General features: G+C 36.8%; 1 protein-coding gene across 1 annotated transcript in view; it reads left to right on the top strand.

Annotated features, from left to right (window-relative positions):
• Positions 1 to 22,458, top strand: part of LOC5566412 (2-hydroxyacylsphingosine 1-beta-galactosyltransferase) — a 331,598-nt gene that overhangs the window by 26,496 nt on the left and 282,644 nt on the right. The window contains exon 2 of the mRNA XM_021850614.1: positions 4,787 to 5,062. The gene's annotated coding sequence lies outside the window, so the exon portion shown is untranslated. The remainder of the gene's footprint in view (positions 1 to 4,786; positions 5,063 to 22,458) is intronic.

Here is a 22,458-nt window from a genome sequence, read left to right as displayed (position 1 = left end):
ATCTCCTGAAGAATTTTTGAAGAAAATCCCCGGATGAGTTCTTGGGGGAATTCTCCGGAAGGTATGCCTGGAGCATATCATCAAAGAAGTTTCTGGAGGAATTCCAGGATGAAATCTCTGGAGGAATTTCTGGACGAAATTCCCAGCAGAATTCCTGGAGGATATCCCAGGAGATGTTTCGAGAAGAAAAAATTCTCTAAAAAAAATTCTCTAAAAAAAATCCCAGAAACAATTTTTGAAGAAAATCCTCAAAGGAATTTCTCAATGAATTTCTGGAAGAAATCCCCAGAGAAAATCCTGCACGAAATCTCCGGAGGAATTGCTATTGGAAAATCCCTGAGGAATTCCTGGAGTAAATCCCGTGAGGAATCATTATTGTAAATCCCCTGAGAAATTCCTGGCGAAAATTCTCAGAGGAGTTCTTGAGGATATTGCCGGAGTAATCCTTGAAATCCCCGGAGGAATTCCTGAAGAAAATCCCCGGAGAAATTCCTGGATGAAATCCCACGAGAAATTCCTAAAGAAAATCTTCGGAAAAATTCTCTGAAAAAAATCCCCGACAGATTTTTTGAAGAAAATCCTGGACGAAATCCCCGGAGCAATTTCTATAGAAATCCCCTGTTGAATTCCTGGAAAAAATCTCCAAGAAGGTCTAGGAATACCCCCAGAGAGAAACCTTGAAATTCTCGGAGATATTCCTGGAGAAATCTCCCGGAGGAGGTTCTGGGGAAAATCGCCGAAGGAATCCTCGAAACCCCTGGAGAAATTCTAGAAAAAAATCCTGGAGAGAATTCTCTAATGAATTCCTGGTTTAAATCTCAAGAGAAATTCTCGGAGGAAATCTCCGGAAAAATTCTCTGAGAAAATTCCCGAAAGTTTTTCTGAAGAAAATTATCGTAGAGAAAATCCTGAACCAAATCACCTTGGAAAAATCTTCGGAGGTATATCTGGAGAAAATCCCCGGCGGAATTCCTGGACGAAACTCCCGAAAAAAATCGTGTATCAAATCATTGAAGAAATTTCTTGAGAAAATCCCAAAATGAATTTCTGCACGAAATCCACGGACAAATTTCTGAAGAAAATATATACCCGACGGGATACCTGGAGCGAGTCCCCGGAGAAATTCTTGCAGCAAATCCCCGGATGAATGCCTGAAAGACTGCACGTCACTTTGTTTTGAAGAATAGCAACGGTTGGATCGGTTGGATAGCGTTGCCAAATATACAAACGCACTGCTAACCGACAGGGTGGGTTGCTGTTTCCCATACGTGTTTAGCAACGACCGGTGCAATGTCGCGTTATGATGGTCGTTAGCAATTTGTGTTTATTCACGCCGCGGTGGGCATCGTCTAACAGTTGGCGCCAGTGGCAAAAAGTACAGGCAACAACCTTTCGAACATTCAGCTTCTTTCACTGGCCGCCGAGGGACGACACTGTTGTTTGTATTCCACCCAATGATCGCGCTACGCTGGATTCTCAGATTTTTCAAACTTTCAACACAAGCGCATGGAAGAATGGTAGTCGGAGAACTGTCAAATCGTATGGAAAATTATGAAAAACGTAAATTACTTGCAAGTAGGAACCTGGATCAAAAAAGTAGTGATAAGAAATCAAGTGTAAAGTGAATACATAACTTTTTGTGTTCTGTTCATCTTCCGTGGTGCTTTCTTTGCTTCAGAATTTCGTTTTTACTACCACTGTAAAAGAGCTATCTAGGGTCAGTGTTCCCTTAGTGGACAGTCCCCTATAGTCGCACTAGTGCCGTTTTGCTATGAATCTTTTCAAAATATTTTTTGACATGAAGGTCAGGAGCTATTTATCTAAGTACCATTGATACAGAGCTTGATTTTGTTCAAAAAATGATCGAAATAATTAGTTTTGCTTAAAATTTGAGCTCCCTTGAGCCTATAGTTAACATATTGTTCCTATAGTAGCACTACTGAGGGAAACTATTTTTTATTATACGAAATAATCAATGAATTAAGTACTTTTTTTACATCAAACGAAAGCTTTTGATCCACACTTTCAAGGAAAAATGTAGAAGCTTTGTAAAAATACGGTTTTGATTAGTATTTTGCCAACGCCGAGATGCTAGTGCTACTATAGGAACAGAAATTAGAAATAGTGCTACCATAGGCACATGTTGTTCCTATAGTGGCACAAGCGATAATAAATGCAAACATATGACTTTTCGCAGTTTTCATATTTTTCCCACAAAACCAAGATAAAAAGCTTTCAGATGATGTAAAAATAATGACGGTAGCGTTATTTTTCGATTTTATACGAATATTTGTTCTTAGCTATGCGGCTATTGGTACATCGACCCTATTGCCTTTTCAGTTTTGAATATCACCCTATTCACGTGAGATAGCACCGCTATTGGTGACATCATGCTTGTTGCAACTTTGTACTGTTATTCGCAAAGCTGGAAAACCAACTATTTCTAATCAATTTCAAATCAAAGAAAAACAGAAAGAGTGCTTCAATCCCGCCCAACGAATAATAACATTGTTTGTGCCAATCGGGCCGGTTGAAGTCATGCTTCACGGATAGACGCACGTTTTCCCCAAAATTAGTACCAAGTAAAATCAATGGGCCCCACTCACAGCGCGGTTTGCCACTCAATTGGCTCCGGTCGGTGGTCGGTTGCAGCGGCAGAACCGATTTGACCGACGATCGAACTACATTTCTCTATTATGGCCGGCGGGGGCGCACAGTGGCCTAGAGCTGGCTCACACAAACTCAGAAGAGATCCAAAGCTTTTTGTTTATCGTAAAGTTCGAATGGATGGAGCACGTGGTGGAGTTCCAATCATCATTCATTGGCGTAAAAACCATAAACTTTTTTCATCTGTGGAAACCAATGTTTTTGAAACTTTGGATGTTTCTGTTGAAATATAGTTTGGTAAATATACTTTCATAGCTGCCTATTTGCCTTTTCAATGCACTGGGCAGCCAGTTAATTTGCTTTTAAATGACTTGCGGAAATTGACTTTAAGTAAGCCAAATTTTTCGTCATTGGTGACTTTAATGCCAAACATCGCTTTTTGAATAATTTGCAATTCAAAAGGAAGAACTTTAATTGATGAGTGCTTCTCAATTCAATACTCTCAAAACCCTACTTGTTTTTCCTCTTCTAGAAACCCTTCTACGATTGATGTGGTCTTAACCGACACTAGCCACCTTTGTAGTCAACTTGTTACTCATACTGATTTTGATTCTGATCATGTCCCTGTTACATTTCAAATATCCAATGAAGCGATTCTCATTCCTAGCAGCTCCACTTTTATTTTTTAACGGGTCGATGAGAATACATCTGAAACATAAAGTAGAAATTCATATACCGTAATCCGGGGTAACATTGATCATTTTTTTGAATATTTCTTAAATATTTCGTTTCAAAATGCAAATGTTGCAAATTTTATATTTTTAAAACAAGTACTGTCAGCCATAGCTCGTGACTACATAGTGCATTTTGTTTTTTAGAAGATTTAAGCATGTTTAAAAAAATGTTTTAAGTGATTTTTTGATTTAGCTGATATGGGGTAACATTGATCACCTAAGTAAACAACATTCGGTAATATTGAAAATGTCGTTACTTACTCAAATCATGGCCCCCGAAGCCGAATATGAAGGCCAAACGCTTACAAGTCATTTACTTTTTGAGTTATTTAAAAATTAAAAACACCCCGAACCACGGAAAACACCTAAAGGTAGGCAATTGCCTAAGGGAATTCTATATGCTTTACATTAATTCGTTAATGTTGCCTAATTGAGCATACTTATGGAAGTTTTGACAACGGAATCTTTTTCGGCGATGCCATTTTTAGTAAGAACCGCATTTTCATTGATCTTATCGTTTGCAGAACTTATGTGAGACATGAATCTTCGATAGTGTCATCATTACCCATTGAAATCATTGTTTCGAAAAGTTGACAAATTTACGCATAAGGTAAACGCAATTTTCGCAAATATCTTCACTTTCATTAGCTCATGAATATAAGAAAGCGAAGCACCATTCATGATTTGGAAATGTATCTTCAATAAAAGATGATACGAACTTTTTACGAGATGAGTCATTCCGATCAATGATACCCCGCTGATCAATGATACCCCGGATTACGGTATCATTTCCATGTCAATCAACCAGAGATTTTGAACAATTTGAGTGAGATTTGTACTTTTGGCCACCATTTGTATGGAGTGCGACCACTGTGCAACGATGCGGTGGGCCGATCAACCAAGCGCAAAGCCCGATGAAAAGCCGGAAAAAGTGCGTACAGCGTGAAATCAAGCAACGCACATACGGCTCCATAGTAGAATTGCATAAATGAGAGTTTTTATCAATGCCAACTAATCGCCGCAGTGCGCAAATGGTTTAGAAACTAATGATCGTTTGAAATTATGATCACAATGTATAGACAAATAATCTCAAGTGCATCGAAAAGTGTGGCGCTAATATGTTTGTAATCCTCTGTCGAACTTCCGCTTGGAAGTTTTCTTCTGGTGTTCCGAATAAGTTGTTTTGAGCTGGGTTTCAAATGGTTGCGGTACTTACCGTCATCGTAGGTGAAAAGATTGCTTTCAATATGTTCAGGAAAGAAAACACACAAAATTTATCCTCGGTAAAACTCCCACGATCACAGAAACGAAAAGAAACAAACGAAGCACGTGAAAAGTTATTTTGAGAAAAGCTTTTTCCCCCAAAAAGAAAAGAAACACCAACATTGAACAACATCTTGTGCGGTCTTTGCCGAACCAGAGTTATATGTTTCGGAAAATTGCAGCACCAGAATCGTCTCGCTAGTGGAAGCGGAAAACAGGAGATACAGAAAACATACATTTTTTGACTGGGACCTTTTCCCGGACGGAAAAAAGAAACAGTGAGGATAAAAAAACGGTGAAACAACGCTCCAAGGTGTGAGAAGACGGCGGTCAACCGGGCAAGAGAAGAAAGCTCCAGTTGGCGAAAAGTGTCGTCCCATTCACTGGGCGAACAAGTGCTCAAAGCTTGGTTCGCCGTGCAAAAGTGATTGTAGCTGCAGTTGAACGACTGGAAGAAGGTAAGTCAGTTTATGGGAGTTTTTTTTTATTTTGGGATTTATTGTGTTGTGCATTTTGCTAAAGGGGGAAGGAGTCGACCCAGGAACGAAGGAACAGGTTTGAATTGGCAGTCGTATAGACAGTATTTTACAAATAGTAAACGACGAAGGGAGGTTTGGCATTGATTGGTTGGTTTCCTTTCACTGGGAGAATCGTTTGTATAAGAGGAAATTGCAGGAAATAAGACTGATCACAATAATGTGAGTGTTTACCGTAAAATGGGGTAACTTTGATAGTTTTCTAGATGAAAATCTGAATAGTTCTGCATTATGTTGCAAAGATTATTACTTAATATTACGAAAAAACAAGTACTGGTATCTCAGTTATCGATTGCAGTTGAAGGATTGCATAACGATCCATTTTGAATGAACCGGTAATTTTTCATATAATTGAAAATCCATTTTCGGTGTTGGAGTAATTTTAATAATGGGTATGTAAACACATGAAAATCGACAACCATACTACTGTTAGACATCATTGAGCATGAGCATGAGCATGAGCATTGATGACCGTACAATTCGTAGTTGCTACTTCGTGATTGACAAGAACCTTCGAAATTGTACAGGGAACCAACAGATGTAGCTTGGGAGTAGCATACCGTCTTCATTGTACATTTTCGAGGACTCTGAAATTAATAATGTGAATAACGGCGCCGGCCACGTCCTTACGGTCATTGGGGAAGGGAAGGAATGTTAGTGTGACATCCATTGTTACTAAAGACCGAGTATACCTCTGCATCTTCATGGTTGCCACAGGGAGGAGTTTTGTTAGTGGGAGGGCTTCAAAGCTACATGATCAGGATTCACCTTGGTAAGTGATGCGATTCATGTAATCTCTGTTCAAAAAGTTATCTATCAATGCGTCGACATCTTAAACATCGAACTATTCCAAGGTTTGAATCTCGAAATTTTATAAAACATGAATAAGCGTCAACATTTAAAGTGACGAACTATTCATAGTTTGTTCAACAAATTCATAAAAAGATACATGTTATGATACAAATGTGTTATTACAAGCACGAAACGAGCTCACCAATTGGTAATCCATCCTCGACTGAACAGTTACAATCGAAGCGTCAATACGTATAAGCAGCAATATAAAATAACTCCGATGGCGCGCGTATTTAGTGCTAACTGAAAAAAACACTCCGAGCGCGCGAAAAATGAATAGGACAGCCTAGGAGTTTCACAAAGCACTACCCAAGCGAACGAAGCCACCGAAAAACACTCCGAACACGCGAAATTGAATAGGACTGCTTGAGGCTTCGCAAAGAACCATACTACTGTTAGACATGATTGCAGTTGTACATGAAACATGAGTTGATAAAAAAATTTCTGGAAAGAAATCAATTGGTATTCACATTTTTACATTGAATTCAATATGAATCAAACGTTTTTGAACTATATAAAGTTTTATTTCGTACAAACCGAATAATTTACTTAGAGCAGTGGTTCTCAAACTTTTTGAAGTTGCGGCCCCCTCAGAAGGTCTACAAACTTCTTGCGGACCCCTGGTAATAGATTATCTTGCAGTTGAAGCTTATGAAAACGAAAGATTTGCCTATAGTGTAACTCAAATCGCTCAAATTGAGAACCAAACTGAATGACTGAAATAACTATATCTTGCGGGATTTTCGCGAATGATCTCATTAAGATGATTATAGAACAAAGCCAAACATTCAATTTTCAAAAGCACAAGTCTTGAGAACCATAAATCGCTCCTCGTTGAAAATTTTTCCGCTTAATCACCAACAGCTAGCAAGCAATTGGATCGATTTTCAACGCGAACGGTTGTCAGATTCCCCAGAAGTTTGGCTTCGCTTTATAATCACCTTAAGCACCAAAAATATCAATTGGATCTTGTTTACAATACTAGTGGAGAAGTGCCTAAGACCTCAGAGTGAATTAGTACACGCAGAAAATGAAGTACTCAAAAGTAAGTTCATTCCAATCAATTCGGGGAGTTCGTGCGTTAACCTTATTTTGAGTTGATGGGGTACAAGTTGTTTTCATTTACATCCATGCGAAAAAAATACCTACTGGCCTATTCACTCAACCGGCAGATCAAATAACTAGACTTCCAGTACTATGCTACTTACTCAAATTTGAGATAACGCACAAAGGCTCGGCTTTTGGGTTGTTTTGCTCTTCGCGCTTTGACAACAATAGAAGGAGCGAATGAAATAGGGAGAGAAAAATAATTCAAAAAATACTCAAATATGGGTGTTTTGTTTTCTTCGTGTAGGTATACTTACTCGGCTAAGATGTGTGTGAGAAACAGCAGAAAATTAGCCAGGATTCTACCAAGTACAATTCTGGACTGAACAAAATGCGAATTAGATACCTGGATCCAATTGTTGCATGAAAAATGCCCAATGATTAACCACCAAAACGTATTTTATTAATATAAAAATAATCGTATATTTCCAACAGAACTCCAAGCTCAACAGCTTATCAATGGTATTTGAAAGGGCTTGTTGAAGATTTCTTCAGGAATCTTCTTAGAAGATTTTCGAAAATATTTTAATATTTCGACAGATATTTTCCAAGGTTTTTCCAGTAATCCAAGAAGGCCTTTTCAGGAATTTCAAAAATATATTAGTTAGCCCCAAGAATCAGGTCCGGAAGCTGCTATTCATATATTATAAGAGAAGCCAATTTTCACAAATTTCATCAGAAACTTTTACAAAACTTTGCAATAACTGCAGACATCATTGAAAAATTTAATAAAAAATCCTGCTGATTGAATTAATAAGCTTCCGCCGATGGTTTGAGTGGAAAAAGTAAATAATTTCGGGCCACGAAGTTAGTAATAATGGTTTTTTGTCGAATTTTGCAAGAAAAACCAACAAACATATGCTAGGAATCTTATATAGATACCTCCAAGAATAATCCAAGATCCATTTTAGACCAAGCACTGGTATAATATTTAAACAACGCAGGTAAGGAAATACCTGGCTTGCAGTGACGTTAATAGACGCACATAAACCTGCAATTCGGTAATATTGAACTCTAGAAAAGCAAGTTAAATTACAAGACAGTCGTTACGGCCCCCTGGGGGTCCGCGGACCACCGGTTGAGAAACCCTGAATTAGAGCGAATAGGGCGTTGCATACCTCTAGGCGTTTAACATTATATGGAAATTTTTGACTTATATAAAACTGTTACATAAACAAAAATTAAAAAAGATTGCAGAACGAAAACAAAACATGATATTGTATATATTAGAGATAAATTGATATCAAACTATGACATCAACTTGATGCTAAAAACAGAATATGTTTACATTTGATCCCTTTTTGATGTTGGACTTTGCTCGGGAAGGGTTTGAAAAATGACAAAAATCTCATTGATTTTCAATATTCGAACATGAAGCTTCAAATGCTATCGCTTCCAACAAAAATAGTTTTGACATGAAGTGTCATACTAATACTCTTTACTTTTGCATTCGTTTTGGTTAATTGATAATCGTAATCCGGAGTAATATTGATCTTTTTTTTTTATATTTCTTAAGAATTTCATTCAAAAATGTATATGTTGCATGAAACAACTTTTATCACCCATAAACACAACGTTCGGTTACATTGAAACTATCATTTCCTACTAAAATCATGGGCCCTGAAGTCGAATTTAAAGGCCAAACTCTTACAAATCATTTACTTTCAAATATATTCAAATATTTCCAAATTGAAAACATCTTGAATTGTGGAATACGCACAGTGGCGCATGGCCACCGATTTTGGCAGCATTGTAAGTGTGGGAAAGTCAGCAAAATTAGACTGCCTAAAATGAACTATGATTCATCTAGCAAACTTCAATCAGCTGTATCTCAACGAAATCATAACCGATTTAAGCTCAATAGGCTTTATTTGAAAGCGTTATTAAAAGCCTTTAATTTGGCTTTAATTACATAATTTACAACATGTTATGTTGTTATTTAAAGCAAAACATGTTTTTTATAGACTTTCTCCAAAATTTTGATAAATTTTCAAAATAGTGTTTTAGTGTTTTGTGAATATGAGTTACTTACTATAGAGCAGCATATCAAACTTTTATACTTTCAGACGAACAATAGTTTTTCTAGCCCCTTTTTGCCCCTAAAGGCGAAATTTTCATTTTTCATTATAATTTATCTATATCTGTATTAAAATCTGAATCATGTGTCGTAACTCGTTCGAAACTTTACTTAAATTAGTAAAAGGAAGTTAAATTTGCAGCCATTCCATGAAAAACCGATCTAGTGGGTCTCCGAATTCCGTGCAAATTTGCTATTTTGTTCCTTATCCGAAATAAGGATACACGTATTTTTGGATTTTTGATTAGGGTGACCATTTCCGAAATAGAGTGACCAGAAAAATCGCGATTTTGCAAAATTTTTATTTTTATAAAAATTATAACTTTTGAACCGTTCGACCGATTTTCAATCTTTTTGGACGAAATGAAGGATAAAGATTTGAACTTTTCAGGAAAAATATAAAATTTCACAAAAATATAGAAAGTCGTTAAACGGGATACTCGGAGAACAGAAATTATCTCGAGAGATTCTTCGATGAAAGCATGAGATCGTTAAGGGGCCCAAGACCACTCGCGAACTTAGATAAAATATGTTAAAGTTTAAAGCTGAAAAATTATATATACTTATATAATATATCAGTCAGTTCATACCCTTGTTTATTTTGGACCAATAATTTTCATGTAATAGTGATAAACTTTCATAATCAGGTAAACACTAAGAACAGTATTTTCGTGTATTTAAATTTGATGAAATTAGTTTGAAACCCTTCTGTAACTGATATTCGGCAATTACAAGATCCACTAAAAGATACAAAATGTTTACAAATAAATGGTTTGATGTGGTTATTGGATTGGCATTAGATGATCCGTTTTACACTGAGTGATAGGTTCTACAAGACTGAGTTCATTTCATAGATTAAGATTTCTTTTTAAAGGGCACATCGAAATAATCTTAGTTGTTAGACTCTAGAAAATAGTCACATAGCATATACAGTAGTATAAAAGGCATTGTTATAGTATATTCAATTTAAAAAGGACAAAATAACTATCACTTTTTACATTAGCAAATTTTTCAACTAAATAATATTTAAGCCCATGTACTTGATCTCTTGATTCCATATTTTAATATAAATAATGATGATAATGATGATATAAGCTGCCATCTATTGTAGCAAGGTATCCATCGGTAGCAATGGCCTGTTCTAACAAAACAATTTGTTCAAGATGGTATGACTATTTGTATTCAATCATACTCCTGACTGAAGGGCCAAAAACGAATGGCGGACTAGGGTGGGGCTTATTTCCAAAAATCTTCCGTGGTCAGGATTTACAAAGTGGAAAATGATCATCGGTCCCAAAATAACATCCTGTGAAAAAATGAGAATTTTTGGTGAAGGTTTAGAGGTGGCGCAAAGGGCGTATGTGCAGTTTTCCCATTTTAGTGAACTCTGAAAAATTTTGGTATGCTTTTCAGCTTATTTTGGTGATTTTAGGACCCTTAAGGGCAAAAAATCACCTCAAAATTGCGATATCTCCACTCCTTTAGATGATATTTGACGAAATATATTTTATGCATGCGAATTTTGGCCCTTAAATAGGTTACGCTGACTGATTACTATGAACCCGAATAAGCATATGAATAGCTGGGGAGGATTCCTATGCTAGTAGAATGGAACAAAGAGCAAAGAAGAATGAGAGAAAGAACAAAGAACACAGAAGAATGCACTATGGTCCAGGAATCAGTTTTACGCGGAAAGATGCATTTTGAGCTTTAGAATGAAACATTAGACAAAAACGGTCTTCTACAAAGTTGTTTGTATTAGTTGAGCCCTTTGTTTGGTTTTATTGAAAATTAGGGTGGACCACATTTTCATAGAAATGATTAAACTAACTTTCTTATTTGTAAAAATTATATTATACATGCTTCAGCAAAGTTGTAGACCATTCAATTTCAAGCAACTTTGCCAAAAAAAGTTTTTTTGTATCTCTAAAATTGACCGATTTAGAGCTTTTTTCCTACGGTGACATAGGGTGGTCCGAACAAAACTGGTTTTCTGGCTCTAGAGTTTTCAAATCAAGTTTCTCATCAAAGTCGTCTATGAAACACTTTTAGAGCTTTAAAAAATGCGTAATTTGGTGAGTGAAGAAACTCGCTATCTCCTTCCGTTTAGGAGTTATTGTTGTTTTCCTCTCAAAAACATGCCTACTTTGATTGTGAATTTCTCTGATTGGGGCAAACATAAAAAATATCTTTTGACGGCGTTCAAAAGACAAAATAAAATTGTATATTATATCAAAAAATTACAGATGTGTTATTTTTGTAACTCTAATAAAACGTCTTGAAAGTCAAACATTTTTTATCATAAAAACTTTAATAACTTTTGAACTAAAATAGATATCATCAATATTTTTGCATGAAAATTTGCGTTTTGTTAAGTTCTAAAAGTCGTTCATAGACGACTTTGACGAGAAAATAATATTAAAAAAACTAGAGTCAAAACACTTATTTTTGTTGGACCACCCTGCGATGATTAGGAAAAAATGCTCTAGATTGGTCAAATTTTGAGCTACAGAAAAACTTTTTTTGGCAAAGTTGATCAAAATTTCAAGTTCTACCGCTTTGCCTAAGAGCATATACCAGTATTTTTGCAAATAAAAAAGTTGATTATATGATATGTGTGATATTGTGGACCACCCTAGTTTCAAATGACACAGTATGAAAGCTTACATTTTTAGGAACAATTGTAGAAGATCATTTTTGTCTAAAATTTCATTTTCATGCTCAAAATGCAAAATAATAAAGAAATACATACCATGAAAATCTTCAAAATAGTTTTAGAGCCCTATCTTTCTTATTTCAGATTTCTCGTCAAAGCGGTCTATGAACGACTTTAAGAACTTAACAAAACGCAAATTTTCATGTAAAAATATTGATGATATCTATTTTAGTTCAAAAGTTATTAAATTTTTTCTGCTTAAAAACCTTTGTTTTTCAAGGCATTTTATTAGAGTTACAAAAATAACACATCTGTAATTTTTTGATATAATATACAATTTTATTTTGTCTTTTGAACGCCGTCAAAAGATATTTTTTATGTTTGCCCCAATCAGAGAAATTCACAATCAAAGTAGGCATGTTTTTGAGAGAAAAACAACAATAACTCCTAAACGGAAGGAGATAGCGAGTTTCTTCACTCACCAAATTACGCATTTTTCAAAGCTCTAAAAGTGTTTCATAGACGACTTTGATGAGAAACTTGATTTGAAAACTCTAGAGCCAGAAAACCAGTTTTGTTCGGACCACCCTATGTCACCGTAGGAAAAAAGCTCTAAATCGGTCAATTTAAGAGATACAAAAAAACTTTTTTTGGCAAAGTCGCTTGAAATTGAATGGTCTACAACTTTGCTAAAGCATGTATAATATAATTTTTACAAATAAGAAAGTTAGTTTAATCATTTCTATGAAAATGTGGTCCACCCTAATTTTCAATAAAACCAAACAAAGGGCTCAACTAATACAAACAACTTTGTAGAAGACCGTTTTTGTCTAATGTTTCATTCTAAAGCTCAAAATGCATCTTTCCGCGTAAAACTGATTCCTGGACCACTGTGGAATGTAAGGTGGGCTGGGTTAAACAGGTGGGAGGGTGTAACTGATGATATTATATTAGAATCAACTACGGAGCCGTGAAAATATCTCGGTTGGATGTATGAGATGTGATTATATGCAAGTTTAACACTAATTTAGTATTTCTGAATGTCCGTTTGATATAACTCCAGCAATTGCCTTTATAATCTGAAAGAAATAACAGAGGGGGCCTAAATCCATACACGATCAAAATCTGTACACTTTATACTAATAGAAGTAGTTTTTTATGAAGTGGAAGACTTAAGATTCATTTCTTAGGTGTTCGGAATTTGATCCCGCACAATATATCCTTATTAGGTAAATCCATAAACGATTTCTGCTTTCTAGCAATAACACTTCCTCTTAGAATTTCCACAGGAATATCTGGATTCCAATACTTCACTTTCGCCACAACACCTTCAACACAACTTTGGACGAACGAAAATGTAGTTGAAGTTCAATACATCGTTCTACATCTGTATTTGAAATCGATGTATATAAACAACAGCAGAAAAAAAATTAGTGCACGAACTTCTATAGGGTGCAAGAGATAAAGCACTTCAGGTTGCAAACCTCTCGAATAAAAACAAAATTAAGGGGTCTATTTTATAAGTCGAGTCGATCAAAATGACTCGACTGGAGTCACTGTCGACCGAAAAATTCGCTCGACTCAGCTCTGTCCCTCGAGTTTTTCGACAGTTGTCCCTCTATGAGACTGAATTATTATGGGAGTCGACGGGTGACATCTGAAATATGCATGCTTGCTTTGATCGACAATGAATACAGACGAGTCACATGAATCTGCTCGATTTATAAAATAGGCCCCTAAGGGGTCTATTTTGTAATTCCAGCGATTTAACGTGACTCGTTCGTAGTCATTGTCGATCAAAGTAAGCTTGCATATTTCAGATGTCACCCGTCGACTCCCATAATAATTCAGTCTCATAGAGGGACAACTGTCGAGAAACTCGAGTGACAGAGATGAGTCGAACGATTTTTTCGGTCGACAGTGACTCCAGTCGAGTCATTTTGATCGACTCGACTTATAAAATAGACCCCTATATCTACCAGAAGAATAATGATGAAACTTTGCATGGAGTTGAGGACATTTTAGCCGTTACTGCAATTTTTCCATAAAGAGTAATCTAAAATCGTATGCGTGGGTCGAAAACTAGAGATGGTTCAAAAATTGGTGCTCTTCCCCTACTTGAAGAAAAATTGTTCGAAATATTTCTGAACTAGATAATATTAAATAGAAGTCAATTTAATCATCGTTTTCTACTGGAACTTTTCTCCATTGCATAAAATCGAGATTTTTCAAGATTCCTCAGTTACACTCAAGATATCACTAGTTTCACCCTCCCACCTGTTTAACCCACCCCACCTTACATTCTTATGTGTTCTTTGTTCTTTCTCTCATTCTTCTTTGCTCTTTGTTCCATTCTACTAGCATAGGAATCCTCCCCAGCTATTCACATGCTTATTCGGGTTCATAGTAATCAGTCAGCGTAACCTATTCAAGGGCCAAAAATCGCATGCATAAAATATATTTCGTCAAATATCATCTAAAGGAGTGGGGATATCGCAATTTTGAGGTGATTTTTTTCCCTTAAGGGTCCTAAAATCACCAAAATAAGCTGAAAAGCATACCAAAATTTTTCAGAGTTCACTAAAATGGGAAAACTGCACATACGCCCTTTGCGCCACCTCTAAACCTTCACCAAAAATTCTCATTTTTTCACAGGATGTTATTTTGGGACCGATGATCATTTTCCACTTTGTAAATCTTGACTACGGAAGATTTTTGGAAATAAGCCCCACCCTAATGGCGGACCCGGAAGCAGAGACACTTACGCGAAACCCGCAAGGGAAAAAGAATCTCCTTCCAAAAGTAAGTTCACACAAACAGTCGTACAATCAAGCCCTTGCTTGTCAGAAAGACCCAATAGATGGGAAGAAGAGCCCGCCCGAAATGTTGGCAATAGGAAGTTGACAGTTTCACTCTTTTATCCATCTCGCTTCAATCGGGTGCCCTGATGGTCCCACCCAACCCAAAATGCATGAAACATTGGAAATATAACCAAATAATACTATTCATCATAAAAAGATCTCACTGTTATTTTTTATCCTTGTAGTATTTTCAAACGGGCACTGTCTTCCACATTTTAATATAAATGGCACACAAACTAAATACGTGCAAATGAATATTGGTTTTCGTTTGTTAGGAATGTATATTGAAGTATTTGTGATATTTGTAATTTTTATAAATTGAAATGTAGCTAAGGGTTTTTGGATTTCCGTTTATGATCTGTATAGACTGAAAGTCGAAAACCCATAGCAACATAACCTCCATCACAGTTGATCCCTATTTATTAAAATAGTTGTGATATTTCTTATGTGAAGACATCATTAACGCCTGGGAGTGGAAGCGCCCTCTTGGCCATAGCAACGCCCCCCTTAAAAAGGGACGACTAAGAAGCTCAAATTTTACGACGACAGGGCTGCGTGACGGTCTTTGGTTTCAGGTTGGCCGATTGCGCTGCAGAATCGTTACCCGTTCTGTGGCGTAGTTGGTTATTTTTCACAACTTTACATATCAATTTGTCCAAATTGACTTTTGTGTCTACAACCTTCAGGTATTTTCAAAAAACCGTCGGCTGGTTAAGCCGTGATAGACATGACAACCCTATTTGAGCACTTTTGTATGTTTTTAAGGGGGTGAACCCAAATTTATGTGCAAATTCATACTTGTCATTTGCTGAGTTACTATTACAAATGGTACATGAGCTCATGTCCATTTGAATACATACTTGATGCCAAAATTTACAGTTTCCCTCCTCCGTAACATCTTTTGTAAGATAAATTTCTGTAAGAACTGCAATGCTTGAGCCTTCCCTGAAGCGTTACGTAATTTGTGGATAGCACATAATGAATTGTCTTACCGTAGAGACTCACATTTTTATATAGTTTCACTAAGCGTATACACATCACACATTAAATATGCCACATCCAATCTCAAATTTTAATTTGTCACAATATACCTTTCATCAGTGGTTTCCCCAATTTACTCAATCGTTCGTAAGCCTAATGACAAGGCATACAACTTCCAAAAATGAAATAATGTTCGGGATTTTCCAACTCTCATTCCACATCACTAATCAAACCGTATTCAAAAATATGTCAAGCTTGCGTTCGTTTTAATCGAATCGAATTAAATATCCTTCCAATTGTCCTGCCGAAATCACACACACACACACACATTCGGAAACCCCTGAATTCTGTGCTTCTGCATTCCAAAATGAAGCTTGATTTATTGTGCCACGCTTAAAAATGCCATTCGAAAATATGTTCCAATTCTCATTCATCCGCAGCTTGTGTATGCTTCAAACTGTTTCAAATTGGTTAAATTTTAATTTGAAGTAATCCCAATTCTCTCATGTGACTGAACTATAACAGCATAGGTAGCAGCGATATTATACCATTCAACAACAAGAATTCTTTACATATGAATAGTACATAATGAGGTAGCCCTAATCAAAGGTAACCCTCTCGACAAAGCGTCAATCAAACTGGAAAATTGAAAACAATTCTCAGGAAGAACATTTGAACTCTGTGCAATGCATCCTAGTTTTATGTTCATTCCAGAATAACTTTTATTTGTAATTAAATATGGTTGACAGTGAATTGTAATATAAGTTCAATTCGAGTTCAAATCAACTTCTTCGCCATTGGCGCCCAACGGCTCTCCATAGGTCCACCAAAAATGCATGTTTCAAAACTCTTCACCCCTTATCCAGAGACACACTCCAGTAACGAGCACTCGAAGAGAAGGTAAACACTTCATCTTTTTTTTAGTTTTTGCAATACACCGCCCATTCAATCAAACGCACCTCTCTGAAGCGGGCGCCCATTTGAAACAGGTTGCATAATTTAGGCTCGAATTATGAGCGTCTCACTGTCTGTCAGTCGGTCAGTCAGTCGGTTACTCCAGTCCTCATTAAGGGTATGCGATATTTATGTTTTTTTTATTCCTTTACCATTTCTTATATCTAGGTGTTCTGTGTTAGAAAACACTATCATTCGAATTTGGTAATACTAAAAAAGGCTTTCATTAACATTTTGTTAATAACATATAACATTTAATTTCGAAAATTTTACAGATGAGTTGAATTCATCTGCATGTAAGAGAAGAAATAAACGTGTTGTGGCCAACAACAAGCCACCGGGGTGCATCATGCCGCACCACACCGCTGGACGATCATGCCTCATGTTGAGGCCACAAACACTTCATAAAATCACTGCCATTCTGACAACACTCTACTCACCTGTACATCATACCGATATATACACGCATAAAACATACCTGAAACAAAACAAAACATTAGAGGACAATTAATATTGATAAGAACATTTACTCACCATCGAGATCATTCCAGATCCAAACATTGAATTTGCATTGTTATTGTTTACGTTTCTTGCATTGTATCATTGTCTGACATTTCCAGAAGATTCAATCTATCAATTGTATAACAGTTACCTTTCAACATATTATTGTATACAACAAAACACTTCTGGAAAATTCTATACAAGTTCTATAGGGAAGAGCGGAGTATAAATATGACACCATAACGTTGTACAAATCAGTCTGAAATAAATCGTGAATTCGAACGTATCTCTCTTCGTGTAATTATTCCCTACCGGATCGTATCCGTGGGAACAAAACGCTTTCAATTTACTTAACCAAACTGAACCTAAACATATAACGCATTATTCGTGGCAATAGAAAATTGCAACGAATTTTGTCTAAAATTTTTAATTATGTTAAATGACATTTGTTCCAATGTTTATACATTGGATATTCTATGTAACTCATTAGTATTATACCAGGGAGGAAACTTCAGAATCATTTTTAAAAGTATATTTTGAATCCTCTGCAGAGCTTTCTTCCTGGTATTGAAACATAAGATTCGTTCTCACATCGTGGTCCAGGATAGACGTACTTTGATCGTGCTAATCAGTGAAGTGATAGAAGCGTATTGTGTCAAAACCCATTGAATCGGAACAATGGCGCGCACCGTTGCGTAGCGCTATTATTTCTACTCCAGTTTTACATCCAGTTGAGGTGAGGCAAATCTCAATCACGTGGTGCAAATGGCGGATGCAAAAGTTCGAGTTAACACGCTGAAATTTGCTTTCGGTCGTGACTCGTCGGAACCAACGGATGCGGAAATGTTTGGATTCTGTCGGGACAGACAGTTCAATCCAGAGGAAATCTACTCGATCCATAAGGAAAAGGATTCGAGGGCAATCTTTGTCAAGTTCAAAAGCGAAAGTTTCATGAAGGCGGCTTTGCATAATATGCAGCCGGTGTTAACGTTCCAGTACGCGAATGGAAAAGCGGTCAACGTTACAGTGTCTGAAGCGGATATATCGTTCAAGTATATCAGGGTGTTCAATCTCCCCCCAGAGATAGAGGATAAAGAAATTTATCAGGCGTTGTCTTCGTATGGAATCATCAGGCAACAAGTTCGAGAGAAGTATCATCCCAGCACAGGTTTCCCTGTGTTCTCAACAGTGCGAGGGCTGTACATGGAGGTCGCGAAAGAAATTCCGCCTCAAGTCAGGGTACGACATTTCCAAGCGAGGATCTACTATGACGGAATGATCAACAAGTGCTTTATTTGCAAGAGTACGGATCATATTAAGGCAAATTGTCCAAGAAGGAATGCGTTTCTGCATTCATCTTCTGTTCAAGGAAGGCTGTACAGCGATATCGTGGAGGCCCGCGATCTTCGTCCAGATTTCGCCAAGCGTGTGGAGGAGAAACAACTCGAATGCCAAATGACGATACTGAAGAAGCAATCGGAGCCTGCGCAGCAGGGGCCATCTGGTTCCGGGACCGGTGCCATAGGGCAAACAGAGGAAGCGATCGATGCGAACGACACTCCTGGACTCCCAGTAGATGTGACGTCAGTGCAACCGACTGCCGAAGAACAAGAGGATGAGGGTAAGAGAGATGTTGACGATCAGCCGAGGAAAGAAGAGCTGTTCGTTGAGCAAAAAGTTAAAAAACGAGGACGAAAAAAGAATCGCGGAGACAAGGGCGAGTCTTCAAACGAATCGGAATCTGAAGCAATGGTGAAAGTTCCGGATGGTGCATCCCTGTTGAATTCCCAGCAAATGAGAACGAGAAGTAAAAGTAAGCAACCTCGAATCGAGCAGGTTGAAGTGCTCCAGCCTAATCCTGACGAGCCACTAGGGGCTGAAGGTAAGACTGCAACATTGTAAGTGAAAATAAAGCTAGAATGACTTTTTCGAAGAAAATTGCGACGATCAACTTGAACAGCATTAAAACGGATATTAACAAATCGTTGCTCAGGGATTTCATCATAAATGAGAATCTAGATTTCGTGTTTCTTCAAGAAGTGTTATTTGAAGATTTTTCTTTCATCAATACTCATAGAGCATTCGTTAACATCAGTGATCAAGACAAAGGAACAGCTATTCTTATCAGGAAAAATCAGGGATTCAGAAATGTTATTTATGATCCTAGTGGTAGAATACTTTCGATTGTATGTGATGATGTTAATTTGATCAACGTGTATGCGCATTCAGGGACAAATAAGAAGCGAGAAAGGGACGATCTCTTCCGGAATCAAATGACAGCTCATATTGTAAAGGGAAATAATTTGCATACCATTATTGGGGGAGATTTTAACTGCATTCTCAACAAACGTGATAGTCGTAGTGCAATTGCCAACATAAGTAATGGTCTCAGAGATCTGACTAAATCAATGCATCTGAAAGATGTGGCTACAGAGCTAAAAGGTTCCAACACAGAATTCACGTTTTTCCGATCTGATTCAGCATCACGCTTGGACAGGTTTTACGTCAACTCAGGTTTTTTATCAAATGTTTCCAATGTACGTACAGTAGAAGTCGCTTTTTCGGATCACATGGCAGTCATAATGTCATACAAGGTTGATCCCAAGTGCTTATGCTTTCGTGGTCGTGGCTACTGGAAGCTAAACGCAAGTCTTTTGAAAGATGATGAGATCTCTAGGAAAGTTGATGATGAAATAGGAAGTTTGCGAAATCGTTTAATCTACACTGAAAACCGAAGTGTTTGGTGGAATACCGCTTTGAAACCAAAAATACAATACTTGTATAAGAACGGCAGTAGGATGTTGAATTTTAGAATTAATGCAGAAAAAAGTTCATTGTATAACCGAATGAATGAGCTTGCTGCTGAAAGATCTAGAGGAATTGATACAAAAAATGAACTACAAATTGTGAAATCCAAGTTGATGGATATCGAGCAGCGAAGGATTGAATACTACGGTTCCAGGTTTTCAGGTATTTCAATGTTAGAAAATGAAAAATTGAGTTTGTATCATGTTACAAATCAACTCCATAAGTTTTCCCAGCCATCCGCATTTCAATTAGAAATTGGAAATGAATTAGTTAAAGAAACTGGAAAATTGAGAGAGGTTATTCACAAATATTACACTGATACGTTTTGTCGCGAGGATGTTCAATTGAATGAGGAAAATACCGAATCTATCTTGAATTCTGCTGGTAAATCACTCGATCCTCAACAAGCTGAAAGTTTGCTTAGACCAATAACTGAAGAAGAGTTGAAGGAGGTAATTCAAAAAGCTGCAAAAAAGAAAAGCCCTGGACCAGATGGGCTGTCCTATGAATTTTATGAGTTGAACTTGTGTGGATTGTGTGGAAGTGGATCTACTTTGCCTATTCAATGCATATCTTGATGGATCGTTAAAACCAGAAAAAAAACTTTTGTGAGGGAATAATAACTCTAATACCTAAGACTCAGCAAGCTGCTACATTAGATCAGTTCCGTCCAATCTCCATGCTCAATACGGACTATAAAATATTCACGAAAATCTTAGCTAGTCGTCTCCAATCAGTTGTTGGGACATTGTTAGGAGCAGGTCAGATAGCGTGTACAGAAGAGCAATCATGTGTAGGAAATTTAAAACAATTAAGATCAATTATCGCCAAAGCACAAGGAACCAAGCGTGTAAAAGGATTTATCTTGAATACAGATTTGGAGAAAGCATTCGACAAAGTCAATCACGAGTTCTTGTGGTTGATTTTAAGAAAGTTCGGTATTCCAGAACAGTTTATCAACTGCGTTAAAAACTTGTACGCCAATGCTACGTCCCGTGTTTTGTTCAATGGTTTCCTGACCCCCGATGTAAAAATTGAAAGCTCTGTGAGGCGGGGTTGCCCGCTCAGCATGGTACTCTTTGTACTATACATTGAGCCTTTAATCAGGAAAATCACTAATAGTATTCGCGGAATACTTGTATCTGGAAAGTTCATCCAGGTGCTGGCCTACGCTGATGATTTAGTGATGTTTCTTAGGGACGACGCTGAGTTTGATTTGGTCCTTCAAATTATCAACTCCTACGCCGAAATATCCTGTATCAAGCTGAATATGGAGAAATCGTCGTTCATTAGAATCAATAATGCCAGAAGTGGACCACAACAGTTCAAAGAAGTCAAAGAAATTAAAGTCCTAGGTGTATTTCTATCGGAACAATGGTCATTGATTTTAAAACATAACTTCGATAAGTTAGTTAATGATATTCAATTCCGTTTGAGTTTGCATAAAACTAGGCACCTTAATTTGATACAAAGAACATGGCTACATATATTTGTGCTATCAAAGTTGTGGTACATTTGTCAAGTTTTCACGCCAAATAATCAGCACATGGCAAAATTGTTGAAAATTGTTGGAGGCTTTGTTTGGGGACCAAAACAAATTTTCAAAGTCGATCGGAATCAATTGTATTTAGATTTTGAAAAAGGTGGCATAAAATTGATTGATGTTGAGTCTAAAGCAAAAGCCTTGTTCATCAAAAACGTCTTAAATATTGAAGGCAATGAGGATTCAGAAATGCTTTACCATTCAAAGATGCAATCATTAGGCAGAAACACCAGAGAATGGTTAGAACTTGCTTTGGTAGTTAAACAAAATCCATTCTTGGATTCAGTGAAACGCCTTTATGACCATTTTGTGGGTGAACGAAACATACATCCAAAGATTGAGGATGTTTTTCCCAACATTAATTGGGAAAACATTTGGGAAAATCTCGCTCATAGATTCATACCATCTGAATGCAAATCTCAAATGTTTTTGCTGTATAACGATTTGATTGTCTCCAAGGATAAGTTAGTAAAATACAACATTGGAAGACTTACTAGTAATGAATGTGACTTCTGTCCAAAAACTGAAAGCAACAGACATATCCTGAAGGAATGTATACGTACGAAAACTGTGATAGATTGGTTAGCTTATGTTTTGAAAGACCGTTTACAAGTAGTTGTAGCAGATCCGGAAGATATTCTTACTTGGAAAATAAACACTAAAGACAAAAGACAAAAGGCAGCTTTATGGGTGACAATGTTTACGTACACGTATGTTTTGAATAGTTACCCGAACTGTAGTTTATTTGTTCTAAGGAAAAATATAAGGGATTGCAGATGGAATAATAGAAAATACTTCCTGTATTGCTTTGGCAAGTGGTTGAACATAGAATAAGTAATTGATGTATAAGTATTATAACGATGTGGTAGAATTTTAAATAAAGATATATTTAAAAAAAAAAAAAACAACTAGTCCATATTGGTACAGAATACAATATGGCTGGCCTGAAAATTTGTTTGAATATCAAAAGCTTGTTCT

Source organism: Aedes aegypti, chromosome 3 (genome assembly GCF_002204515.2).
Source record: "Aedes aegypti strain LVP_AGWG chromosome 3, AaegL5.0 Primary Assembly, whole genome shotgun sequence".
NCBI lineage: Eukaryota > Metazoa > Arthropoda > Insecta > Diptera > Culicidae > Aedes > Aedes aegypti.
The sequence above is the reverse complement of the archived record's forward strand: the minus strand, read 5'-3'. Positions and strand labels throughout refer to the sequence as shown.